This window comes from Canis lupus, chromosome 6 (genome assembly GCF_011100685.1).
Source record: "Canis lupus familiaris isolate Mischka breed German Shepherd chromosome 6, alternate assembly UU_Cfam_GSD_1.0, whole genome shotgun sequence".
NCBI classification, from domain to species: Eukaryota; Metazoa; Chordata; class Mammalia; order Carnivora; family Canidae; genus Canis; species Canis lupus.
This window is the reverse complement of record NC_049227.1, coordinates 62139608-62159631: the sequence shown is the minus strand read 5'-3', so window position 1 is coordinate 62159631 and position 20024 is coordinate 62139608.

Here is a 20024-nt window from a genome sequence, read left to right as displayed (position 1 = left end):
CATAAAAATCAAGAGAAAGAAAAGAAACAAAATGATCCTAACCAGACTTCCATTTCTCCAAATATTACTACATCTTTCCGGTTGGGCAAAATCTACTGCCAGAGGCAATCTGGAGTGACTTTGGGATCAAATTCTTTTCATTCACTCAATGATAGTCTGGTGATATCAACATCAGCAAAAGAATGAGAAAGAGAATATAAGAATATAATATACTTTAAAAAACTACCTGGCACGTGGCCTGAATGGATTCTACATTTTCCCAAATAATTCTAGATGGTTTCAGACTTTGGAGGTAATGCCAAAGTCTTTCCAAAGAATATGCTATTCAAGCATGTTAGAATGGTTCATTAATCCAAAGAGAAGAGGGGCCCCTGTGTGGCTCAGTCTGTTAGGCATCTGCCTTTGGCTCAGGTCATGATCCTAGGATGTCATGATCCCAGGGTCCTGGGATCAAGCCCCATGTCAGGCTCTCTGCTCAGTGGGGAACCTGCTTTTCCCTCTCCCTCTGCCTGCTGCTGCTTCTGCTTGCTTGCGCGCTCTCTCTCTCTCTCTGTGCAATAAATAAATAAATAAATCTTAAAAAAAAATAAAACCACAGAGAAGACAAATAAACAAAACAGTGTGTAAGGAAGCTTACAATAAAATTTCACTGAAATAGTCAAAGATGACAATCCAGGTTAAAAACTAAATAATGAGGACAGGAAATTCACTGAATTAGAAAGCCTAAGCAGTGTATATTATTGTAATTGAGAAAAATCTATTTAACCCAGTTCCTGGCACCCAATTTGATAAGGGAAACATGTTATATTGTTCTTGTTAGCCTATTTAATTGTCGCTAGAGATAAATCTTTTCCTAAGTATCAAAAGTAATTTGAAATCCATTAGGAAAAAAAAAAAACACGTGATGAGCTACAGAATAGACAGCACAATGCACACTGTAGAGGGCATAGCAAGCTCATGCATGATTCCAGCAGTAGCTAATTCTACTCAGAAGGCATAGCTGTGGGATCCAGAGCAATACTTTAGGGAACCAGACAACCAGTCTATTTAGAGGAAGGCTTTTAGTATCTGGCGGTTGGAAAGCAGAATACTCCTATTGCCACCATCACCCCACCCCCACTAACTTGGGCAGTGAGGAAGAGGTTTTGGTGGAGGAGAGGTGAGCAGGGTTTCAGGGTCTTGACCAAGAGCAGAAAGGTATAACATTATCACCGTCATCATTTGCTGTCACCGAATATTGATAACAGGCATCATTTACTGGGATTTTACTAAGTGCTAGGGCAATAAGTGCTTTAGATACTCACATCTAGGTCCTTCCCTAACATTTGAGGGGCCTGGGGCAAAAATACAAACAGGAAATACCTATAAAATATCTCTAAATATGCAAACATTATAAATCAGGCTAGCAAGCTATTAAAATGTGTTTATCTCCTATCTTCACAATCATACCTTTGTTATGACTTGCAAAGCCATATTCAAATTTAAATGCAGAACCCCTTGTTCAAGCAGTAGTTAAAAAAAAATGTTATTAAAGCTACTAAAATACAAAGTTTTTTCCTCTCTTCCATATTCTTTCTCAGCTTGTCATGGTGTTTTGGTTATTTAAAGTTGTTCTAAATAAAGATAAATCACAATTTTAAAGTGCTTACATGACTTCAGTATTCATGTTTATATTATACAATGGGAGTCTCAAATGCAAATAAAAGAACACCTATCTTGTATGTGTCACACACATTTTGCATTTTGTAGATTGTACATGCATGTGTATTTCATTCTTGGCAGAACGGTGAAAACAGTGCACAAAATAGACTCAAGTGTTTTTATTTTACATCTTGTTATGTATTCTCTACCTTTGGCTTCCCTTTGAATAAGGAAGACTGAAGAAAAAGGAACTATGGGTGGCCCTATTTTTTTTCTTACCTTCTTTCTATATCATCATTTTCAACATAAGTTCCCTTTGTTGGCTAACAAAGGGAAATAATAAAATTAAGAAAAAATGCAATACAATTTCTTGGTTGTTTGTGTTTCTTAGAATATCATTGCCTTCTTTCTGTGTTCAGGGCTGTCAGAGAGCCACCTACTTAATTATAGATATAACATGTTCACCTGGTACCCACTTTGAGTCTCCCTGAACTCCAATGTATTGTGGGTTCACCTGAACTCTGTGCTTATGGGACAGTATGAATGCTTTATGCAAATTGGGTTGCAAGGAACGGCAGATGCACATAGTGCATGTATTTCTTCTACTTAAATGCATGAACCACTGTCCCAGCAAACTTCACTTACAAAACACAAGTTCAAAGACAAAATTAATAAGAATTTCAAGACAACTACAACAAAGCATTAAACCAAACACAGGACCTTTCTGAGTAGAGGGCCATATGTGACAGCATAGATCATGCCTGTGGAGCCAGACCTGGGAGAGACACAGCCACTAAAGAGCCAGAGCAGGGCCCTCTAAAGGGAAGAAACGTCTATCAAAAGGCTATATAGAGGTGCGTGGGTGGCTCAGTTGGTTGGGCATCTGACTTATGATTTAGGCTCAGGTCATGATCTCAGGATTGTGATATTGAGCTTTGCATTGGGCTCTGTGCTGGGCATGGAGCCTGCTTAAGATTCTTCCTCTCCCTTTCCTGTTGTCCCTCCTCCCCCCACCTCACTACCCAATTCACACTTTTCACTCTCTCTAAAAAAAAAAAAAAAAAAAAGGCTATATAAGGACAAGTAAAGCTCAGAGTTAAGTAAGCTGCCCACAACAACTCGCAAATGATTTAACTAGTATTTAAGCAGAGTTAGTTGAAATCTGGACACCAACCTCTTTAATCAGTTTACTATAGACCCTCATGAAATAGAAGCTTAGTTGTATGAACTGGATCAACACTGTACAAGCCTCATATTTTCAGATATTCTTTTCCCCACAGCAAAGAACTTCCAGATTAATTCATTGACAGGCTTGCTCCAGCAATATAGTTGCAATTATACCATTGCTCTGCATAAAACATTAGCTTGATGAAGAGAGAGGAGGCAAGTGACCTTCCTTAGTAGTAATAATTAAAATACATAGAATAATAACAAGAATACTTATTATTTTTAGTGGTAATAATGATAATAGCAAATATTTATTTAGCATTTACAATGTGCCAGGTCCTATTCTACAAGCTTCTGCTCTATTATCTCATTGTTCTTCACCAGAAACTTTATGAGGTTGATAATACTATTATCCACATTTTGCAAATGAGGAAGCAGAGGCAAAGAGTGGTCCAACAGATTGAGTATGGTCACACAGCTAGTTAATAACAAAGTTGCCATTTTGAACCCAGGCAGTTCTACTACTTTGAATCATTTTTTTCTTTTCATAGATCCATCTCTGTATTAGTGAGGTCTGTTTGCAGACAGGTGGAACTAAAGCAACTGACCCAGACAAGATGATCACTAAATATTTCTAGAATAATAGTACAAGGAACATAATTTTATCTGACATAACGACCTCTCACATTAACCAGTTTTTCATACATTTTATTTTTCAGAAAATAATTTTTAAATGTTCCCCTTATAGAAACTTTATAGACTACACAATTTTTAAATCATGTAGCCAGTAGCCAAGGCTCCATATGGAGGAAATAGTTTATTTTTAATTCATTGTCCTATGTACCTTCCTTATCTACATTTACTGTATATCCAGGAACCAGGAAGAGGAAAACCCTGCAGAATCACAGAACTCTTACAAGAAACCTTTCTCAACATAGCAATTAACTTTAGAATTGTCAATCAAATTTGCTAATTTAGGGTACAGAGGTCATTGACTAACTTGTTTCTTTGTTCTAACACTGGATATATATGGATCAAATTTGCTAATAGAACACAGCCTAGTTGTCCAGTAGTTTGTACTATTGCTCTGTTTTACTACCAGGCAGGACTGGATATATGTGGGAATTCATGTATCAAATGTGCTTATCTAGTAGTATCTAGTAGTGTATTAACAGTTGTGAATAATAAACTATGACAAAGGTAACCAAGAATAACAAAGAGCCTAAGCACCAGGATTGATTGCTTTATTCAGTTTCCTCAACTAGGAATAAGGGTATGTTCTAGACCTAATTTTCTGTGTGCTATGAGCAATCCCACTGATTGGTAACAACAACAATACAATCCATACTACTAAATTAAAAATATATATGAGGACACCTGGGTGATTCAGTGGGTTGGGCATCTGCCTTTGGCTCAGGGCATGATCCTGGAGTTTTGGGATTGAGTCCTGCATTGGGCTCCCTGTGAGGAGCCTGCTTCTCCCTCTGCCTATGTCTCTGCCTCTCTCTCTGTGTCTCTCATGAATAAATAAAATCTTCATATATATATGGAACATTATTTTTACTTTTCACACGAACAAAGATATCTTTAAATGTTAATACTTAGTGCAGTGAGGTATATGCTCTCATATACTATCTTGTGAATAGTCACCGTGTTTCTAGAAAGCAATTAGCGATGTCAAAGGCCGTAAATATCTTTACCCCTTGACACATCAGTTTACATCGAGATATCTCTCATGAGGAAATAACTAAATTGCCAATGAAGATATTCATAGTAACATTATCTGAATGATACGCAAAGTATAAAACAATTTCAGTGTCTAACAATAATAGTAAAGTATGATGTATTCATGTGGTGAAATTCTATTCAATTATTTTAAGTGGGATTTATAAAATATTTTATTGGCATAAGAAAATGAATATAAATATAAATATATATATATATTCCCTCACTAGTTATGGAATATTGGGCAAGTTACTTATCTCTCTCTACTATAGCTTCTTTATCTGTAATGTGAGACTAATAAGTCCTATCATAGGATTGATGTGAAGATTAATTGAATGAACATAAGTAGATTGGTTAGACCAGGGCCTGCAGAGACAGAGAAATCACTAAATCAATAATAGTTACCTCATCACTTCCATCATCATCTTCATCCTTATTTCAAATATCACCAGTATTTTTCACAGACCTAGAACAAACAATCCTAAAATGTGTATGAAACCACAAAAGACCCTGAATAGCCAAAGCAATTCTGAAAAGCAAAGTAAAGCTGGAAGCATCACAATTCCAGACTTCAAGCTATATTACAGAGCTGTAGTCATCAAGACAGTATGGTGCTGGCACAAAAACAGACACATAGATCAGAAGAACAGAATAGAAAACCCAAAATAGTCTTTTGGCAGAATGCTTACACTATGTCTAGTTTTTAAATGTTTACAAAATTGAATGCACAGTATAGTCTTAATAGTTAAGCCAAAATATGTGTATATGTATATATAAAATAGTAGGTAATTAAAATTTCCTTCTTTAAACTTTGTATTTTTCCCAATTTTTAAGTAATGCTTATAGTCAGAACAAAGATTTTATACATAAAAAGAAATAATCTACACAGTACAAAAACCAAAACATGTTGAGAAACAAACAAAAAAAAAACAGAAGAGTGATCCCAGAAATTCAAAATGACAACAAAGACTGAGCACTAGGAAGACAGAACAGAGCCAGAAAGGAGGACAATGGAGAATTTATGGTTCTGGAGCATAAGGACATCTCAGCAGTGCCTTCAGAGGCCAGTGTTCCATAGTAAAGATATATGGGACACCATACACCTCTACAAAGATCAGCAAACTTCCAAGAACATTGTACTGGTTGCCAGAGGAAACTCCAAAGGTTGATTTAGAGCATGATGAACCCAAGTTAGTAGCTAAACAAATTCTAATATTAGTTGAAAAGATGCTACCAAGAGGCAAGCCCAAGAAACACTCAGAGAAGATGCCAAGTAAATGCGCTTTCTCCACTCCTTTGTCCCATCACTGACTACCATATGAATTTATTTGATATTACTTACTAGAAATAATTGAAAATATGTGACTTCCCTCTGTGAAAATATGTGTGTGCCTCAATAAAATCTGTTCCTTTGGATAAAGACTTTAGAATATATGATCCTGGTGGCTACTAGAGGGGATTCATAAAGATTCTTGCCACTCACCGGGTCCCCATTACATTGCCAAAGTTATCTTCAACACAGCCTACTCAATTCTGTTTTAGAAAGAGAGGCATGAAAATAGTTAAAACTAAGTTTTCAAACTATATGAATTAGGCTTCAGTTATCTAGAAATTTCAGTGAAATTATTCCTGATCAATTACAGACAATCAAGGCTATAATAACAAGGAATATGAGATTGGCTGACACTGCTTATACCATAGCCTAATACATCTGCCAACCAAGGTGTTTTCACCTGAGACCACTCTAGACTTGAGGAAATCATCCCCCAGGTGGTTTCAAAATCTGATCTGGATTGAAAAAGTTGGCAGCAAAACTAATTATGTATTTGTTCCTTAATCTGTATTACATTTTGCACTTTACAAGTATTAGACCTGTGTTATCCTTAATTTGAAGTTGGGCTGATTCTGAGTTCTCTCAGGGACTTACTTCCCAAGCCAGAAATGATTCAGCTGCCTTTACAGTAAATCTTTGGACCAAATGGAGAGAGCTCTTGGCTACTCTACTTTCATTATAAATCAAATAGCGAGTTGCTGCTTTGGAAATCATACAACCATGAGTTCAGAAAATTAAAGAGAAATGATTCAACATAGGACAAACCATTTTCCTTAAAATTATTGTACCAGTGGAATCATCCAGATCGGTGAGATTTCAGGTCATATAATAATTCAGCCAAGCTCAATGGTATCTATTTCTTCAGTCTGTTATTGCAGTATGGTTCCTTTTTCTTTCACTTCTTACCCTCTATGAAACGTCCTATAAATCATATTCAGTGGCACACAGATAATAAAAACAGTATCATTTGGAATGCATTCAACGGAATTGGCTGCCCTTGCATAGGTTTGAACACTGTCTCCCTAAAGTGGCACAGAGCATTTGGTAGTTGTATGGCCATTTGTACAGGGCAGAATAACTAGGGAAGGCAGATACAAAATTGCTAATTTGCCACAGTGCAGAAGTGTATTTTGTTATCCAAAAAAACTGCCAGTTCCCCATTTGTCTTTGTATATAAATAAATCCCCTCAAAAGTTTGAATTTAAAACTAATTAGCCTAATTAGCTCTCCTGGTATGCCATAAACAGTTATTAAATAAAATTACCTTAATAGATATGATTCTTGGGACACCTGGGGGCTCAGTCAGTTAAGCATTGGATTCTTGGGTTGGGCTCAGGTCATGATCTCAGGGTAATGAGATCAAGCCCCATGTGGGGCTTCATGCTGGGCGCAGAGCTTGCTTAAGAGTCTCTTCCACTTCTGCCTCTCCCTGCCAACTCAGGTGCCCTCTCTCTCTCTCTCTCTCAAAAAAAAAAAAATAATAATAGGTATAATTCTTAAATCAAGAGACCTAGTATCTTGTTAAATCCTTATCACTGTGGGCTAGCTGGTTGGAAAGTCTAATGCATCTTTGAGTCAGAATCTTGAAAATGGTTTTACATCCTTAGCATTTCCCGGCTTGAAAAGAAAAACAAATCATCATCTAAAATGATTTAAATAATTTAAAAAATAGTTCTAATAGAAAAAAAAATCTATCATATTTTGATTGAATTCATTGACAATAAGTGACATAAACAACTCTATGTAAAAAGTCACTGTTCCTCTGGAATTGTCCTTAATCATCTGGGGGCTTGTAATTGATGCCTATTTGAGTATCTAAGACACAATCTGATTTTTTAAAAAGCCCTGATATGCAGAGAAGATAAAGACAATGGTTGATTCCTAGAAATGTTTCTCGCTCCACCCAAAGAACAAATTCTTTGTACAAAAAGCATTTTTTAGACCTCATCTGGAATGCACTAGAAGATTGATATATTTAACAACATGTTATTAGCTTGATGTACAAATGAATTCTTTCCTTTTATTCCTTCCAGAAGGAGCTTCTAAATCACTAGATACAGCCCTGAGTACTGAGGACCCAGAGTCTCACGTTTGTTGACTGGTTGACACAGGTCACTGTTATACAAGCCCAGAAAATGTATTGATACCACCACAGGACCACTCTAGGGGTTTGATCAATGTCCAAACTGTTTCATCAGGACCATCTGGGGAAAACATAATAAGAGTGGAGCCCAAGGAGAAAACAGGTCACTATTTTAGAAATGGAGATTTCCAGTAGCCCGTAAATAGTCTTTGGGCTATAAGATAAGAGTAGATAAGTTTGCTATAAAAATAATGGGACAGTAAAAGGATGTTGAAATGTCTCTTAACATATGTGATAAACTATCCCAGAGAAAAAACAGTGAATAATATTTCTCTGTAAAATTTGCTCCTAAAGAAAATTCCAAAACTTTTCAAAATACTGTATTTTATGTGCAAATACTTAGGATGATCTTGCTGACATCTCCTTGAGACATCTCCGATCATTTAAAACGAGGGGTAATTTTCTCAGCTTCAGAAGAAAGAGAGAACAGTTGTTCCTAGTTAATGTGTCCTGTGCTTCTCAAATTTGACTAATCACTCAGGGAACTAGCTAAAATGCAGATTATGGTTCAGCTGGTTCAAGGCCCAAGATTTTTCATTTCTAACAACCTTCAGATGATACCAGAGGACCTTAACTTGAGAGGCAAGGACTGAGACTGCCCCACCCTTCTCATATCTTTGCTGTCTGACACTGCCCTCTTTGTTATTGTTGATTCACCCAGCTAAGCACTTGACTCAGAACAAGCTTATCAGAGCTCTTCTCCAGGATTTTTTGAACTGTAATTAGAAAAATGGTCAAAGCTATGCATGGTGAGGCTCAGAACTAATCTCTGTCCATTTTTCCCACTGAAAGGGGGAAGTTGCTATGGGATGGTGAGGCCAATAGACCAAGAGATGGGCAAAAACCTGGCTACATTCGTATCCCTAGTTTCCCCAGTTCCCACCCAGCCTGAGCTATAGGGGCAACCTCACCTTTGCAATGCTATGTGAAATATGCCTAATATTGTTTCATATATAAATATATGTGACTAATTTATTTGAGTTGGTTTTGTCCCATGCAACCAAAGAGTATGCTTAAAACACTCATACAGTTAATATTTCAGAAAATAATTTATCTCAATCCTCTTTTTTGAGTTAAAAAAAAAAAAAAAAACCAAACCATTCATTGTAACCTTTATACACAGAACATATTTCCTAATTTTTGATTCTTACCTACTCGTCTGAGTAGTACCATCTAGCACCTGGAACATACTTGCTGGCTTGGATTCATTGAGCACAATTTATAATGTATAACAGGTACCATGCTGGAGGCTGGGGCCACATGGTCCCTGCTCTCCCACTGGTTTACAGTTTACTAAGGGACAGAGACAAAGTACTTTAATGTGATGTGATATGATGTGATATAATTACAGGAGCTAAAGGAGAAAGTATCACAGAAGAGGTGGCACCTCATCTAAGTCTTGAAGGACAAATAGAAAGAGAAGGAAATTCCAGTCAGAAAGAGCCAAATAGGCAAAGGCATAAAAATTAGAGTGTTCCCTGTAGGTAAATATAAATGTTTCTGTGTGCCCAAAGGAGAAAGAAGAGAGGGCAAGAGGTTGAAAGTACGAGGAAGTAACTAGGCTACAAATCAAGGAAGGCCTTAAACAAAATGACAAAGATCCTACATCTTTTCTTGTAAGCAACAGGGAAATGATAATAAAATAGCTACAGCAGGACAAGATCATGTTTTATTTAGAAAGACTGTGCTGTAGACTATATTGAGAGGAATTAGGATAGAGGCAGGAGTTCTATGAGGACAGAGATTTCAATCTGAGCTGGTGAGTCACTATACAAAATTATAAAGAGGCAAAATAAAATCTTTCAGGGTCAACTGATTGTCTTTTTCATTACCGGTTACAAATACCTTTAATACATTTTCTTTACACATTATCGTTTAAAGTGTGTCTCTGTGGATAGCATATTACTGCATCTTTTCAAAATCTAAGCTGAGAGTCCCTGTCTTACTAAAAGTGAATTTAATGGTTTATTTGTTAAAAATTATTTCTGCCATCTTCTTTTATATTTTCTACTTCATGTATTTCCTTTTTGTTTCTTCTGTTCCCCTTCCTTCCTATCTTCCATTAGATAGACTGAATTCTACTATGCTGGTTTGAAAATCATACATTACACTTTTAGCCTTCTGGTGGTTATATCTACTTATTAAGACTTATTCTTAGATTTATTATTCATGTATTCATTTCCTATAGTAATAGAACTGAAAAGCTTGATAAGCTATAGATAAATAGCTCTATCACACTTTCCCCCTCTTCCAACAGAAATGCCTTAGTCGGTCCTTATCTCTCTCTGTATTCCAACACCAACTTCCTTCATGTTGATATTTGCCAGAGTTTAAATTATAAATTGATACACTGTTGTTATTCATTGCTTATTTAAACAAGAAACTTTATTAAATTATTTACTAGCATTTAGTTCCTGTATCTTATTTTTTAATGCTTTAAATTTTTATTTAAATTCTAGTTAAAATAAAATGTAATATTGATTTCAGGTGTAGAATTTAGTGATTCATCACTTACAACACTCAACGCTCATCACAATGAGTGCTCTTCTTCATTCTCATCACCCATATTTTATTGATTCATCTTTATTGATTTTGCTTCTTGCGGGAGAATTTCCTCCAAGAGTATTTTTAGAGGGTGTATTAGGTAATCAAAGGCCTAGTATTTCTTTTTTCTTAAAGACTGTATTTATATACTTGAGAGAGAGAGAGCTGAGCCACCCAGGTGCCCAAAGACCTAGTATTTCTGACATTATTTTTATTTCACTCTAATCTTTAAGTTATAATTTAAAATATTAGACAATTTTTTTTCTTTTAGTATTTTGAAAATGGTATTCCATTGCTTCTTGAACTTAGGATTTCTGTTGACAAGTCTGAGCTAGATGTGTAGTTGGTCATTATCAGAGTACAAAGGATAACTGAAGCCATGTGAGATCACCTGCTGGAACATAGAGAAGGAGAAGAGAAGAGAACCAAGAATGAACTGAAAAAAGCCAACACTGAGGAGGGCACTTAATGGGATGTGCACTGGGTGTTATACTATATGTTGGCAAATAAAACTTAAATGAAAAAAAAAAAGCCAGCACTTAAGTGGGAAGAGGGGATAATGAAAAAGGCATTGTGGAGCACCTGACTGGCTCAGTCGGTTAAGCATCTGCCTTAGGTTCAGGTCATGATCCCAGGGTCCTGGGATCAAGTCTTTTTTTTGTTAAATTGAAATTCGATTGGCCAACACATAACACCCAGTGCTCATCCCATCAGGTGCCCCTCTCAGTGCCCATCACCCAGTTATCCTATTCCTCTGCTCACCCCCCTTCCACAACCCTTTGTTCGTTTCTCAGAGTTAGGAGTCTCTCCTGGTTTGTCTCCCTCTCTAATTTTTCTCACTCATTTTCCCTCCTTTCCTTATAATCCCTTTCACCATTTCTTATATTCCCCGTATGAGTGAAACTATATGATGTTTGTCCTTCTCCGATTGACTTACTTCACTCAGCATAATACCCTCCAGTTCCATCCACGTCGAAGCAAATAATGGGTATTCGTCTTTTCTAATGGCTGAGTAATATTCCATTGTATACATAGACCACAGCTTCTTTATCCATTCATCTTTCGAAAGGACATCGAGGCTCCTTCCACAATTTGGCTATTATAGACATTGCTGCTATAAACATTGGGGTGCAGGTGTCCCAGCATTTCACTACATCTGTTTTTGGGGTAAATATCCAGTAGTGCAATTGCTGGGTCATAGGGTAGCTTTATTTTTAACTCTTTGAGGAACCTCCACACAGTTTTCCAGAGTGGCTGTACCAGTTCACATTACCAACAGTGCAAGAGGGTTCCCCTTTCTCCACATCCTCTCCAGCATTTGTGGTTTCCTGTCTTGTTAATTTTCACCATTCTCACTGGTGTAAGGTGGTATCTCATTGTGACTTTGATTTGTATTTCCCCGATGGCCAGTGATGCAGAACAGTTTATCATGTGTTTGTTGGCCATGTGTATGTCTTCTTTGGTGAAATTTCCATTCATGTCTTCTGCCCATTTCATGATTGGATTTTTGTTTCTTGGGTGTTAAGTTTAATAAGTTCTTTATAGATCTTGGATACTAGCCCTTTATCTGATATATAATTTGCAAGTATCTTTTCCCATTCTGTTGGTTGTCTTTTAGTTTTGTTGACTGTTTCTTTTGCTGGGCAGAAGCTTTTTATCCTGATTAAGTCCCAATAGTTCATTTTTGCTTCTGTTTCCTTTGCCTTCATATATGAATCTTGCAAGAAGTTACTGTGGCCACGTTCAGAAAGGCTGTTGCCTGTGTTCTCCTCTAGGATTTTGATGGATTTTTGTCTCACATTTAGATCTTTCATTCATTCTGAATTTATCTTTGTGTATGGTGTAAAAGATGGTCTAGTTTCATTTTTCTGCACGTTGGCTATCCAATTTTCCCAACACCATTTATTGAAGAGACTGTCCTTTTTCCAGTGGATAGTCTTTACTGCTTTATCAAATATTAGTTGATCATAGAGTTGAGGGCCCATTTCGGGGTTCTCTATTCTGTTCTATTGGTTTATGTGTCTGTTTTTGGGCTAGTACCACGCTGTCTTGATGATCACAGCTTTGTAATACAACTTGAAATCTGGCATTGTGATGCCTCTGGCATTGGTTTTCTTTTTCAATATTCCCCTGGCTATTCGAGAAGTCTTTCCTGATTCCATACAAATTTTAAGATTATTTGTTCCAACTCTCTGAGGTCTTTCCTGATTCCATACAAATTTTAAGATTATTTGTTCCAACTCTCTGAAGAAAGTCCATGGTATTTTGATAGGGATTGTATTGAACGTATAAATTGCCCTGGGTAGCATAAACATTTTCACAATATTTATTCTTCCAATCCCTGAGCATGGACTGTTTTTCCATCTCTTTGTGTCTTCTTCGATTTCTTTCATATGTGTTCTGTAGTTTTTAGGATATAGATCCTTTACATCTTTGATTAGGTTTATTCGTAGGTATCTTATGGTTTGGGGTGCAATTGTAAATGAGATTGATTCCTTAATTTCTCTTTCTTCAGTCTCACTGTTAGTGTATAGAAATGCCACTGATTTCTGGGCACTGATTTTGTATCCTGCCACATTGCTAAATTGCTGTATGAGTTCTAGCAATCTTGGGGTGGAGTCTTTTGGGTTTTCTACGTACAGTATCATGTCATCTGTGAAGAGGGAGAGTTTGACTTTCTTCTTTGACAATTTTAATGCCTTTTATTTATTTTTGTTGTCTGATTGCTGAGGCTAGGAGTTCTAGTATTATGTTGAATAGCAGTGGTGAAAGTGGACATTCCTGTCGTGTTTCTGATCTTGGGGAAAGGCTCTCAGTTTTTCCCCATTGAGAATGATATTTGCTGTGGGCTTTTCATAGATGGCTTTTAAGATATTGAGGGATGTTCCCTCTATCCCTACATTCTGAAGAGTTTTGATCAGGAATGGATGCTGTATTTTGTCAAACGCTTTCTCTGCATCTATTGAGAGGATCATAGGGATGCCTGGGTGGCTCAGTGGTTGAGCGTCTGCCTTTAGCTCAGGTTGTGATCCCAGGGTCCTGGGGTCAAGTCCCACATCAGGCTCCCTTTAGGGGAGCCTGCTTCCCTCTCTGCTTATTGAGAGGATCATATGGTTCTTGTTCTCCTTTTTGGTGGGGTCTTTGTCTGGTTTTGGAATTAAGGTGATGCTGGCCTCATAAAACGAGTTTGGAAGTATTCTGTCCTTTTCTATCTTTTGGAACACCTTTAGTAGAATAGGTATTGTTTCTTCTTTAAACATTTGATAGAATTCCCCTGAGAAGCCATCTGGCCCTGGACTTTTGTGTCTTGGGATGTTTTTGATGACTGCTTCAATTTCCTCACTGGTTATTGGTCTGTTCAAGTTTTCTATTTCTTCCTGTTCCAGTTTTAATAATTTTTTAAAGATTTTATTTATTTATTCATGAGAGACACACACAGAGAGAGAGAGAGAGAGATTGAGAGAGAGAGATAGATAGAGAGAGAGAGAGAGAGGCAGAGTCGCAGGCAGAGGGAGAAGCAGGCTCCATGCAGGGAGCCTGATGTGGGACTTGATCCCGGGACTCCAGGATCACACCCTGGCCTGAAGGCAGGTGCTAAACCCCTGAGCCACCCAGAGATCCCCTGGTTTTAATAATTTGTGGTTTTACAGAAACACATCCATTTCTTCTAGATTGCCTAATTTGTTGGCATATAGCTGTTCATAATATGTTTTTAAAATTGTTTTTATTCCTTGGTATTGGTTGTGATCTCTCCTCTTTCATTCGTGATTTTATTAATTTGAGTCTTTTCTCTTTTCTTTTTAATAAGGCTGGCTAGGGGTTTATCTATTTCATTAATTCTTTCAAAGAACCAACTTATGGTTTTGTTGATCTATTCTACAGTTCTTCTGGTCTCTGTTTCATTGAGTTCTGCTCGAATCTTTATTAGTTCTCTTCTTGGTGTATGTTTTACTTGCTGTTCTTTCTCCAATTCCTTTAGGTGCAAGGTTAGCTTGTGTATTTGAGTTTTTTTCCCAATTTTTTGAGGGAGGCTTGTATTGTGATGTATTTCCCTCTTAGGACTGCTTTTGCTGTATCCCAAAGATTTCAAACAGTTGTATCTTCATTTTCATTAGTTTCCATGAATCTTTTTAATTCTTCTCTAATTTCCTGGTTGACCCACTCATCTTTTAGTAGGATACTCTTTAACCTCCATGTGTTTGAGTTTCTTCCAATCTTCTTCTTGTGATTGAGTACTAGTTCCAAAGCACTGTGGTATGCAGGGGACAATCCCAATCTTTTGGTATCAGTTGAGACCTGATTTGTGACCCAGTATGTGGTCTATTCTGGAGAAAATTCCACATGCACATGAGAAGAATGTGTACTTAGTTGTGTTCAGATGGAAAGTTCTGTATATATCTGTGACATCCATCTGGTCCAGTGTATCATTTAAGGCCCTTGTTTTTTTGGTGATGTTATGCTTAGAATATCTGTCATTTGCAGGAAGTGTCGCGTTGAAGTCTACTATTAGTGTATTATTATCTAAGTGTCTCTTTACTTTGGTTATTAATTGATTGATATACTTGGCAGCTCCCACATTAGCGGCATAATTATTCATGATTGTTAGGTCTTCTTGTTGGATACACCCTTTAAGTACAATATAGTGTCCCTCTTCATCTCGTGCTACAGTTTTTGGGATAAACTTTAATTTATCGGATATGAGGATTGCTACCTCAGCTTTCTTTGTGGACCATTTGAATGGTAAATTGTTCTCCACCCTTTCATTTTCAGGCTGGAGGTGTCCTTAGGTCTAAAATGAATCCTTGTAGACAGCATATAGATGGGTCTTGCTTTTTTATCCAGTCCAATATCCTGTGTCTTTTGATGGGATCATTTAGCCCATTCACATTCAGAGTAATTAGTGAAAGATTTGAACTTAGTGATCATAATACCTATTCAGTTCCTGTTTTGTGGATAGTTTCTTTGGGCTTCCTCCTTCTTTTACAGGATCCCCCTTAATATTTCTTGCAGAGCTGGTTCGGCGGTCACATATTCTTTCAGTTTCTGCCTATCTTGGAAGCTCTTTACTTCTCTTTCTATTCTAAATGACAGCTTTACTGGATAAAATATTCTTGGCTGCATGTTCTTCTCATTTAGTACTCTACATATATCCTGCCAGCCCTTTCTGGCCTGCCAGGTCTCTGTGGAGAGGTCTGCTGTTAATCTGATATTTCTCCCCATATAAGTTAAGAATCTCTTGTCTTGCACTGCTTTAAGGATTTTCTCTTTATCTTTGGAATTTGCAAGTTTCACTACTAAATGTTCAGGTGTTGGAATGGTTTTTATTGAATTTTTTTGGGGGGGTCCTCTCTATCTTTTAGTTCTTTTTTTTTTTTTTTTTTTAAGATTTATTTATTTATTTATTCATGATAGACACAGAGAGAGAGAGAGAGAGAGAGAGAGGCAGAGACCTAGGCAGAGGGAGAAGCAGGCTCCATGCAGGGAGCCCGACGTGGGATTCGATCCCGGGTCTCCAGGATCGCGCCCTGGGCCAAAGGCAGGCGCCAAACCGCTGCGCCACCCAGGGATCCCCTCTATCTTTTAGTTCTAATGCCTTTTCTCCTTTCCCCAAATTAGGGAAGTTCTCAGCTATGATTTGTTCAAATATACTTTGTGGTCCTCTTTCCCTCTCAGCCTCTTCTGGAACCCCAATTATATGTAAATTCTTCTTTCTCAGGCTATCATTTATTTCCCTAAACCTTTCCCCATGGTCTCTTTATTGTTTTCTCTTTTTTCCTCCACTTCCTTCCTTACCATCAACTTGTCTTCTATGTCACTCACTCTCTCTTCCACCTCATTAACCTTAGCAGTTAGGACATCTAATTTGGATTGCATCTCATTTAATCTATTTTTTATTTCGGTCTGATTAGATCCCAATTCTGCAGTAACAAAGTCTCTAGAGTCCTTTATGCTTTTTTTTTTTCAGAGTCACCAGTAGCTTTATAATTGTGCTTCTGAATTGACTTTCTGACATCATATTGAAATCCATATTATCTAACTTTGTGGTAGAGTACTGTTTCCAGTTCTTTCTTTTGTGGTGAATTCTTCCTTTGTCTAGTGCAGAGTGGCTGTCTGAGCAGGCTGAGTCAAAAATGTCAACCACAACCTAAGTAAAATATACCCAGATGATTTCGAAGAGGTCAGAGACCAGAAAATGAAAAAGAAGATCAGAACAAGATAAAACAAAAGGACTACTAAAGTGAAAAACAAATTTTAAAACAAAGTAGTAAAAAATAAAAGGCCAAAAACCACAAAGAAGAAAAAAGAAAAAGAAAAAATAAGTAAAGAAAAGAGAAAAAAGAAAGAAGAAAAAAAGGAGGGGGCTGGAGCATGGTGGTGGTGAAGAGTGGTAGTGGAGAGAGAATGTAGCCTACCTGAGGGGTTCTAAAGGGTTATCCTCTTGGTTCTGAGTGTATTTTGTTCTGTATGTTAGAAGATGCTCAATCCCAAATTTATATAAACCAGCAATACATATAGAAAGCCCCAACACTGACCACCAAAACATAAACAAGATAAAAGAGGGGGCCAGAATGGGAAGGAAGAGAGAATATAGTCTCATAGAATGAACCAGCACGGTATTCCACTTGGTTCTGGGTGTATGTTAGTTGTGTTTTAGAAGGTATTAACTTCCACTATTGTAAAACAAAATGAGGCAGAAAAAAACAAAAAACACAAAACAAAAACCCATATCTCATATATCTACCAAAATTAAATTGAATATGTTGAAGGGAATCCAGAAGTGGAAAATATATCTAAGACATGTAATTGTAGAAATATAAAAGTCAAAGAGGAAAAAAACTTAAAAATGAAGAACTGGTAAGATATTATAGTTAAGGTGGGAAAAGAGAAAAAAATTTAGAAATTTTTAGTCTGAAATAAAAAAAGTTGTAATGGGAAAAGAAAAAAAAAATAAGAGTTCTATATATTATTTTCCCTCAGTCCTGGAGCTTTCCAGTACTGCTTGGTCAATAAACTTGGTCTTCCCCTGTTCTTCCAGCTGGTCTTCTGGGGGAGGGGTCTGTTACGGTGATTCTCAGGTATGTGTGCCTGAGTGGAGATGTCCTACCCCCTGCCAGGTGACGGCTCGGCGGGAGCTGTTTATCCTGTGAGGCCTCTGTTCCCTGGTGGCCCCACCTCTCCCAGGCACACAGTGAAACAAAAAGGAAAAATAACAGTGGGGGCGGCCAGATTTCTAGCAATGGGGTCGAGCTCCGCTCGAGTAACTTAATGCAGTCTCCCAGTCCACACTGGCCTAGATGCTCCCTGGGCCTGCACGGGTGCACTGATCTGCATAGCTTGGGGGTGCCCAGCAGAAGAGTTCTCGCTGTTCTGTGCCCTCCCTGCTTTTGCCCATCCCAGAGGGAACACAGGATTGCCAGCTTTGTCCGCTTGGGGGCCCTGGGATCCAGGGCCCTGTGCTGCTGGACCCACGCTCTGACAGGCCGCCTCTCCTGAAGGCCACCTCCTTCTGGAGCCAGCCCACCTGACTGGTTTTTCCCAAATGCCCCAGAGACCTGCAGCACTCCATCCCCTTACCGATATCAGACCCTGGTTTGAGGTGAGTTTTTCCCTGGGCACCCCTCCTCTTATAGTGACTCAGGGAATCTTGAGGCTTCATTGCCCCTCCTGGGACTTTGCCCAATTTCCCTGCTAAGCACTGGGGAAAACTACAGTGCAGATTTTTAAAGTTCCCATTTCTCCAGGGCTGGGCTTTCCTGTTCTGGAGGCTCTCGCTGCTCTGTTTTCACCCGGCTCCTCGCCGTGCCCCTCCCCCACTTTATTCTTTTTTATTTATTTTTTTCCACCTTCCTAACTTGTTAGAAGTGAAAACTTTTCTCTCTGTAGCATTCCAGCTGCTCTCTCTTTATTATTATTATTTTTAAAGATTTATTTATTTATTCGTGATAGATGGAGAGAGAGAGAGAGAGAGAGAGGCAGAGACACAGGAGGAGGGAGAAGCAGGCTCCATGCCAGGAGCCCAACGTGGGACTTGATCCCGGGACTCCAGGATCGCGCCCTGGGCCAAAGGCAGGGCCAAACCACTGAGCCACCCAGGGATTCTCCCCCTCCCCCACCCTTTTTGTTAAAGATTTAGTTAGTTAGTTAGTTAGTTAGTTAGTTAGTTAGTTAGTTATTCATGATAGATGTAGTGAGAGAAAGAGAGAGGCAGAGACACAGGAGGGAGAAGCTGTTCTTTCTTTAAATCTCAGGTCAAATTCACTGGTGTTCAGGATGTTTTGAAAGTTATCTGGGTAAGTTTGTGGGACCAGGTGAGTTGAGGACCCCTACTCTTCCTCCATCTTGCCCCCTCCTCCCTGGGATCAAGTCTTGTATCAGGCTCCCTGCTTAGCAAAGAGTCTGCTTCTCCCTTTCCCTCTATCCCTCCCCTCTGCTCACGTGCTCTCTCTCATGCTCTCTTTCTCACTCTCTCAAATAAATAAAATCTTAAAAAAAAAAAAAAAAGAAAAAAGGCATTGTGAACTAGACTGAAAAGGAATAGCCAGAGATTGGCCAATATAATCAGGAATATATCATGTAAACAAGAAAGGAGGTAGTTTCAAAAAAGATGGAATGGTCAACAACATCAAAAATTACAGAGAGGTCAAGTAAGATTAAATACCCAACTCACTCACTGTATAAAACAATATACCCACATTACTGAGTTTCTTTATTTAAGATGAGAAAGGTTTGTATCACTTTCAATGCTGTTGAGATGGAGCAGACATCAGCAGAAAGCCAGCAGAAAAGGAGAAAGAGAAAAGAGGGGGAAATGATGCTTTGTTAAGATCCTGAGTGAGATTGGAGAACAAAGAGCACAGGTACATGGAGATTAAAAGGTAATTACTAGTGTTTTCTGGGGCATGAACAAAGGGACAGTCCAGATAAAGGTATATTTGTAGATGTAAAGGTAAGCATTTGGGGGGATTCATGTCTAATAGCTTCTATTTTCTTTGTGAAATTGGAGTTAAAGACTTTTGCTAAGGAATTAAGTTAGTTAAGACCAGTATTTTGGGGGCACCTGGGTGGCTCATTTGGTTAAGTGTCTGCCTTCAGCTCAGGTCATGATCCCAGGGTCCTGGGATTGAGCCCCAAGTCAGGCTACCCACTCAGCTGGGTGTCTGCTTCTCCCTCTGGCCCTCCCCCACCTGCTTGTGTTCTCTCTCTCTCTCTCAAAAAAATAAATAAAATCTTTAAAAAAAAAAAGACCAATATTTTGTATTTCCCTTTAGACCAAAGAACAAAAACATCTTCTAGAGCAAACAATATGTTCTTAAACATGCAGTTGAAGCATTATATTTCTTTTTCACAAGTCTTTTTTAATTTTTGTTTTTCTTTTAATTCCAGTTAATTAACATATAGTGTTATATTATATATTAGTATATATATATTAGTTTCTTGTCATATGGACAGTTAGCCTTCATAGGAGACAAT